This window comes from Brassica oleracea, chromosome C1, assembly GCF_000695525.1.
Source record: "Brassica oleracea var. oleracea cultivar TO1000 chromosome C1, BOL, whole genome shotgun sequence".
Lineage (NCBI taxonomy): Eukaryota > Viridiplantae > Streptophyta > Magnoliopsida > Brassicales > Brassicaceae > Brassica > Brassica oleracea.
The window spans coordinates 10,681,761-10,690,598 of NC_027748.1; positions in this window are offsets into that span (position 1 = coordinate 10,681,761).

Here is an 8,838-nt window from a genome sequence, read left to right on the forward strand (position 1 = left end):
TCTCGCTGTGAATTTTTAATCTTTATCTATCTTAATCTTGCAAGTTGTTACTTTGTGACAGTTGCCTATGTTATTGAGTATATTGTTGTCATCTATTTACAAGATGTGTTCTGAGGAAACCATGCATTTTCAAGTAGTAGACCTCTCAAGAATTAACAGATCTATCATCTGGGATTAGTCCTTATGTATATTAGTCTTATGTATCCATGTTTAGTTCTTATGTATATTAGACCATAGAGATTCACTTGGTATGTGGTTGAGTCTAAACATGATCATGTTTGATGCAATATGATAATTTACTTGGCACAAGGTTGAACCTACTGTGAATGTGTTTGATTCAGTATGACGAGTGCATCAAGGACTGTGATAAGGCTGTTGAAAAGGATAGAAAGCTTAGGCCTGGAAAGGAACAACTCGAAAAAGTATCCACAGGTAGCCGCCAAGAACGGCTGGGTTTGTTGGCTCTGCTACTGCTCTGCACACCATCTCCTCTGATGCGCATGTGCTCTCCTCAGAGCTGCGACCAAAGCGTTGGCGAGCGAGGGTTGAGTCTGAAACTGACTGTTTGGATTGGTGGGAATCCTGTTGAAGGAAACGTTGAAACAGAGCTCGAGAGCTTGGAAATAGAGAGAAGGGTGTGCTATTTGGCGACCAAAGGAAGTGAGAGGATGAGATTTGAGACATGCCCTTCGAAAAAAAATTGATCTTCTGGAAGTTAAAATCGTCGAAGTGACGTGAAGAGGAGTGACCTGAGAATGGCCTCTCCTTTTTGCTGGTTGGATATTGCTTCTAAACTGAAGCAGCCTTGGTGTTAGCGTCTGGTGCACGGTATAAACCAATGTACGCATCACTTTAACCCGTTAAATCCCTTTCAAGTTTTATCTCTGTACCCACAAACAAAACAAGGTTGAGACGTTGAAGTTTCTTTAAGCTTAAAGGAAGAAATAGTGGTGGAGGAAGCAAACATAAGTTATGAAGATATGGTTTAGTATGAGGAAAGTATCGAATAGATGAGGGAGGGCAAGTTATGGCTTTATATTGTTTGTTTCATACTTTCGATGTTATTTTTTCTTTAAATTTCTTAGTAATTAAATATCATAAAGAGCTCAGATATTAGTGAATACTTTTGTAATACTAAACACTTGGCCAGTCGTTCAAATTGTTTTACTTGGAGGATGCATTAAAGAACTTCACTTGAAGCAGATATTAGTTCTTGTGAATTTCACTTGAAAATTTTATAAGAAAACCAATTACGAGAATACAATAACATTGTTGCCTTTTCACGTTTTATCAACTCAACCATGATTAAAGAAAAACTTAAACTTTTCCTATTCTAATAATTGAGTTTAAGTTAAGAAAAGCTAAGATACCGAGAAAAAGAAAAAAAAAACAATTTACACACTATCAAAACAAATGAAAAAATAAAATATACAACAGTAAACATAAAATGGAAAATAATTTCATGATATAAACAAGAGACTAAATTTATTGTATCTAAATAGATGTATTTAAAAAATTTCATGAAAAAATATCTTCCTAGCTAATCTCGAATGGCACATAGAAACAATTATGAATTCTTTCCCTGATAATATGAAATTATGTGTTTAATGTTAAGATCAAGCAAGAAATAGTCTAGAAATCCTTATATTTGTTCATAATAAACAATATAGCTTATTTTATCTGAACTAAGTATCACCTAACAATAAACTTTAAAAATAAAACCGATGAATATCAGGAACATGTCCTAACCCTTGAACACTATGTCCAATCCAATTGGATATCTAATGTTTTGATTGCCAGTTTTTCATCAAATGTGAGATTCTCTTTTTGGAAAATTATTCAAATGCCTTACAACTGGCGAAAATCTCAAAAAGAATCGTATACATTAGTTGTTAGATACAAATTATTCAACAATGACATAACAATATTGTCGTCGCAAAAAGTCAAAACAAAAATTACTTACAAACAAAAGATACATGAACCATTTTCTTGAGTTTTTTCTTCTTTTTTTGTGTCTTTCATTCACATCTCTTGCAAATATGAACCTAAAATACCAACCACAAAATTATATAAGAAAACAATAATCTAGATCACAAATAAATCATATCCCGCCCGTAGGACGGGCCGACTCTAGTTATACAATATAGAAAAGTAAAGATGAAGCATGTTGATTTTCCTTTAGATGTACTCTATCCAAAAATAAGTTATAGTAGTTCTGGCATCTCCAATTCTACTCTATTTTTTCCTCTAAAATAAAGTTTAGAGTAAAAATGTCCAATAGTTTTTTATTTTCTACTCTATAATAGTGTAAATCTATTTATTACTCTATATATAAAGTAATTTTTTTTATTTTTTGTTCATCATTTTATTTTTTACTCTACCATTGGAGTAATATCTAATTCTATTATAGAATTATTCTATTTTAAATGAAAAAATAGAGTAAACCATTAGAGATGGTTTTAGTTCATTTTTTGCTTAAAACTTCTTAAGGTCTTGCATGTGACGAAAGATAAATACCTAAAAAGATAGATAAGGAAAAAATATAAACTATAAGAAGTGGATAAGATAAAAATATACTTCATGGGTTCATGTTATTGCTGAGGCTATCTCACGGATAATGGGCAGAGTATTCGCCTGGCGTGCAAGCCGACATAGAAAGCTCACATCATTATTCACTAATCATTATCACTTACAGAGTCCCTTCCAAAATTTCTGTTTCTCATATCAGACTCATCTATCTCGCTGGTTATAGTTTTTTTGTTAAACACTAAACTAATTAATCACATTTTCAGTAGGTTAATTTTAGTCTATTAGGTTTAGTTTGGTGTTCTTTTTGACTTTTGAGTTTGACAGGGTTTTGGATAAAGGTAGACCGGAGCTTAGAGGCAGGCCCGGTCCATAGCATATGCAAAGTAAACATCCGCTTAGGATCCAAAATGTTTTGAAGTAGTTTAGCTTAAGAAAAAAGGTCAAAAATTTTTTTTAGATTTTTATCCTAAAAAAAAGGTCCAAAATTTTTAATCTAAATAGGGCCTTTAGTAATGATGGGCCGTCCCTGTTTGGAGATGTACGTACTGGTTAGTTAGAAAATTTAGTTATGAAAAGTCTCAACTACCAATAACATATCTATTCTATTAAAATATAACATATCTATTCTGTTAAAATAGAAGTAATGATTTCTTTCATTTGTGATTTTTTTAACATGATTTCTTTCATTTGGAGGTGTACGTACTTGCATAGCAAATACACACACACACACACATATATATATATATATATATATATATATATATATATTGAAAAAATTCAAACAAATCTGTTGATAAATATTTTAACAATATCTTAATTTCCAGAAAGTTTATATAAATATTTTCATTAATTTTGTAATTAGAAATGAACTATTAATATATAATTAGGTATCATTTATAAAATAAAATAAATTATATCTTATTTTTATCTATTTTATAATCATAATCAATCATGTTAATAAAATTATTATATTGAAATAAATAAGATTAAATTTATAAATTTAGTTTCATAAAAAAAATATTATGTTAAAATATAATATGATGACAGAACAGCTTAATTAGTAAAATATATAATTAATGTATAAAAATTAAGATACTTCTATATAAAATAATATATCATCTAAAATAAATAAGGGTAAAAAATATTGATAAAGAGAAATCTATTTTTAAAGGATGGGTCAAAATTTAGCATAAATTAAATACAAAATATTTTTTAATATGTTGTTTCATACATATATTAATTTGTTTAATAACTAAATCCAAATATAATAAGATAAATATATAATAAAAAGCAAAAATACATATGACAGTTTTAAGCAATTGATTAATTACAACATATAAAATATGAAATTATTAAATTATTTTATCTGGAATAGTTATATAATGAACGTTAAAAATGTCAAATAATGATCTAAAATAAATATTTATGTTTATAAAACTGAAAAAAAAACATCCGCGCAACCGCGGAAGATCTAGTCTCACTTAATATAGAAACTACACACAAATATTCACATAGATGTGCATCTACGTAATAGATCTTTTTGGGTAAAATACGTAATAAGATTTTTCTAACCGTTACAGAGTTTGGCAAACGATATTTGACATTTGGACGATTAGGTAAGTTGTCCAAAGCAATTTTATATAGGTTATTGACACTCATAGTAACACTAATGGACATCGTAGATCTCCAAATGAAATAAAATATACCATGGGCATGTAAGTGAACTAGGTACAAACCATTCATTTGGGTTAAATTTTCAGGGATCCAGTAATAGTTCTTTTAAGTATACAATCAACAGGTTGTGGATCGTACATATTTTGGATCTTGATCACAGCTTATGCATATCATTTAGCGTGGTATAAATATTCTTTGTTCCTTATTTAGTAGTATATCAATACACGATTGTTGTAATTTAACAAACAACGGTAGGTCGATTATTTTAGAAAAGTAAGGGGGTAGCCGGCCGGATGCAGCGTCGCATTAAAGTAAGGAAATAACCGAAGTGGCGTAGCGGGTAGCATAATTTATGTCTTTTGTTGCTAGTCCAATATACAGATACAGACATATTGGCACAGCCACACCCACATATATTCTTGAAAATAATATATTGTCAAATACATTACCATCATTATTTGATAATATGCACTTTTCTGGACTTTGAAAAGGGAATTTAGCAGCCCACTATCTCCTAAACTCAAGTCTTTTTACATTTTATAATCTATTAGTGCCAAACAGTGTAGTTTGTTTTGTTTATTTAGCCAATATGTTTTATCATCCACTTTCTATATTTATTACTTTTATTTTATATATTACCTTTTCTTGGTATACTTTTTTTTTGTCACACTTTTTCTTGGTATACTATCTTCTTTTTTTGTGCACCTTGGTATACGTTTTTTTTGTCACTAATAAACTTCATTAAAACTAAAAGTAGAGAATGAGCCCCGAGAGGCCCAGGCCCAATAGGTTTGTTACAACGGAAAGGAAGCTCGAAGAGTCTCTTTCGCTAAGGCATCAGCCTCAGCGTTCAGAGATCGAGAGAAATGCAAAAACGAAATTGATGCAAGCTCAGTAGATATCGAACGAATGTCTTTCACAATTCCGATGATTTCCTTAGCCTGAGTGATGCCGGAGATTGTTCATACGAGCGTTAGATTGTCGGAGAACACATCGAGAGCGGTGATCTCAAGAGTGATCGCCATGCAGAGGGCTGATCTCATTGCGGAGGCTTCTGCGATTAGGGGTGATCCAATCGAGTGTTCAATCACTGATCCTTTGATTGGGACCTCAAGCTTTTGGCCTGAGAAAATCCAAGCCAAACCCGCCCTCAGATTGTCTTTGTTCCAAGCCGCATCTGTCTTGCAGATTACTCGATTTTCATCTGTAACTCCTCGATACGAAGCTCGCGTTTGGCTACGGTTAGTCTGAGATAAATTGATTCCTTTTTCACCTATTGCTTGCAACGTTGTCCATTCTCTTGCTAACGTGATTCCCTTTAATGATGTTTCCTCCGGTGTTTGGCATCGACCCTCGAAGATCAAAGTGTTCCTGGACTTCTAGATAGACCACAGTATCCAAGGGAGTATGTTTTGAGTAATACCTGAGGGCGGGAGGCAAAGGACTTTCCTGAATTGGACCACCGCATCTGAGAAAGTTGTGATTGCAGCTAGGTGAACTGCTCTGTGGAGGGGAACGAGTTCCCATACCTTCTGCGCATACTGACAGGTAAAGAAACAATGTACATCCGTCTCTGTTTCTTGGCACCGTACACATCCCGTTGCTGACGTTACTCCTCTTCTTTGCAGATTTGATCCAAGAGATATAGCTTTCTGGAGGATCGACCATAAGAAAGTTTTCATCTTTGGTGAGAATTTTCCTGCCCAAACATCTCAAATCCAACTGAATTCACCTTCTGCTCTTGCTAAACATGTTTGATTTAGGGGCATACTTGCAGCAAAGTAGCCAGATTTTGTGGTGTACAGACCCGATGAAGTTTGGTGCCAGATAAACGAGTCTTCCGCCCCTGTTGAGCTTGGTTTGATACATAGAATCTGCGTTGAAAGCTCGGGTAAGAGTTCCTCAATTCTTTTCTTGTTCCATTTTAGCTCAGAAGTTAGAAGATCTGCTACTGTGAGGTCTAGGGGTGCTTCCTTGATAGGTCCCATAGGCTTCAATACTCTATCCAGTGAGATCCAAGAGTCCTTCCAGGGTCTGGTAGTTTGGCCATTTCCTATAGACTTCCCCAAATTCTCTCTTAATAGATCTTGCCCATGGAGAATGCTTCTCCACCCATGAGAACAATTTTGTGCTGGTTCAATCTCTAGGAAGCTCCTGTTTTTACAATATTTTGCCACTAGAATTCTTGCAAAAAGGCTCTCTGGCACCGTGATGATTCGCCAAGCTAACTTAGCTAACAGTGCTTGATTAAACCGTTGTATATTTCTGAGTCCCAAGCCCCCTAGTGCTTTAGGCTTAGTTAGTTGATCCCACGCAACCCAACAGATTTTCTTTTCTCCCTCTACCTCATCCCACCAAAACCTGGTGAGTACTGACTGTATTCTTCTACAAAGACTTACAGGTAGTTGAAAGCAGGACATGGAATACGTCGGAACTGCGCTGAGAAAGACCTTCAGCATTGTGAGCTTGCCCGCTTTGGAGAGTCTCTTTGTGGACCAACTGACTGCCCTTTGCCGGATTCTGTCTACTATGGAGGTAAACAAATCTTTCTTTCTTTTCCCAAAATGCTCTGGCAGTCCATGATATTTGCCTAATCCCCCTTCCTTTGTAATTCCCAAAATTGCTTTTGCATTCTCTTTAACTGCAGGGGGGAGTTTTACTCGAGAATGTTATAGAAGACTTGTTCTTGTTGATCATCTGTCCAGAGGCTTTTTCGTAGTCTTGGAGTATCAACAGGAGGGCTTCACAACTTGTTTGAGATGTGAGACTGAAGAACATTGTATCATCTGCGAAAAGCAGATGATTTATCCTTGGGCACCCGCTGGCCACTTGTATTCCTTGGAGTAGTCCCTGTCTCCCCGCCTCTTTACACAGCCCGTATAGCACTTCGCTGCAGAGAATGAACACATAAGGAGACAAAGGATCGCATTGCCTGATGCCCCTGGGAGGTAATACATTCCCGTATACTGCCTCATTGATCAGATAGGAGTAGGATACTGTAGTTATACATTGCATAATCCACATTATCCAAGTCTCATGAAAGCCTAGTTGGTGTAGTACATCTGAGATGAATTGCCATTCAATTCTGTCGTAGGCTTTGGACATATCCGTTTTCACTGCCATAATGCATCTTATTTCTGCTTTTGAGTTCTTGAGAAAGTGTAGTACCTCGTGTGTGATAAGCACATTATCAGCAATTGCCCTTCCGGAGATAAACGCAGACTGATTTTCAGAAATGATATTTCCAAGGACTGTCTTCAATATGATGGAGATAAGCTTGGAGATAATCTTGTAATAGATATTACATAACGCAATTGGTCTGTATTCGTCCACTGTTTTTGCGCCCACAGTCTTTGGGATGAGTCTGACGTAGGTCTTGTTTATGGACTGTGCGAGGTACCCTGATGAGAAGAAGCCTTGGATTTCAATGATCACTGCTGGACCTACAATGTCCCAATTCGCATGGTAGAAGCTCGCTGAAAACCCATCTGGCCCCGGTGCCTTATCGCCATTAATCGAGAAGGTAGCTTCCTTGATCTCCTTTGCTTGTGGCAAGGCAATTAAGTGCTCATTTTGTTCTGGAGTGATGCAGGGTCGTATTGCCCTTAAGACTGTCTGATTCCCGTGATATCCTGAGGTCTTGAAAAGTTCTGTGTAGTAAGACGATACAATGTTTGCTATCTGATCTTCCTCATAAGCCGGTAAACCATCTTTCTCTTCAAGCACCAAGAATCTGTTTCTTGTAGTTCGTCCTTAGGAGACAGCATGAAAATATCCCGTATTTGAATCTCCTAGACTTAACCATAGCTGTCTGCTTCTTTGTTTCCAGAAATGTTCCTCTGCCTTGTAAAGCTGTAGGAGTTCAGAGTTCAGCTTTAGGATCAAGCTTTCGTCCGGAATCAGATCTGCCAGAGCCGCATCGAGTCTAGTCCGAGTGTCCTCTAAAGATTTTTGGCTATTTTCATGGAAAGCCTTGCACCATTTACAGATTGCCTGTCTGCATAGTGATAGTCTTTCCTCCACTGGCAGGTACTCGTGTCTATTCCAGACTAAAGCTTCTTTATCTCCAGATTATCATTTAGACGTCTATCAAATCTAAAAAATTTTGCTCCCATCTTTTTTGACGTGTCGAGGAAGGAAAGGATAGGCCTGTGGCCAGAGCCCTCAAACTTGAGGTACTGGCTTCTGCACGCTGGGAAAAGATCCACCCATTCACTGTTGCTAAGTGCTCTGTCAAGTCTACATAACACCAGGTGTGTATGTCTCTTTCCCCTCCAAGATAAATAGCTGCCTGAGTGCTTTAGGTCGAAGAGGTCATTTTGGGATAGAAATGATCTGAAAGCTCCAAAGGTCCCTTCTGCCCTGTCTGGACCCCCACACTTCTCACTATTGTCGATAATTTCGTTGAAATCCCCAGTGAGAAACCATGGGCCACCGTTTGTTGGATGCAGGGTAGATATAGTGTTCCACACTTGTAATCTTTTTGAGCTGTCTGGTTCACCATACACAAAGGTTGCATGAAAAGAGATTCCTTTGAACACAATGGTAGTGTCGATGAAGTTTACTGACGTCTGGCTAATTGTAAGATCTATGTCTTTTTTCCAGGCAAGGAAGAGACCTCCCCCCCCCCCCCCC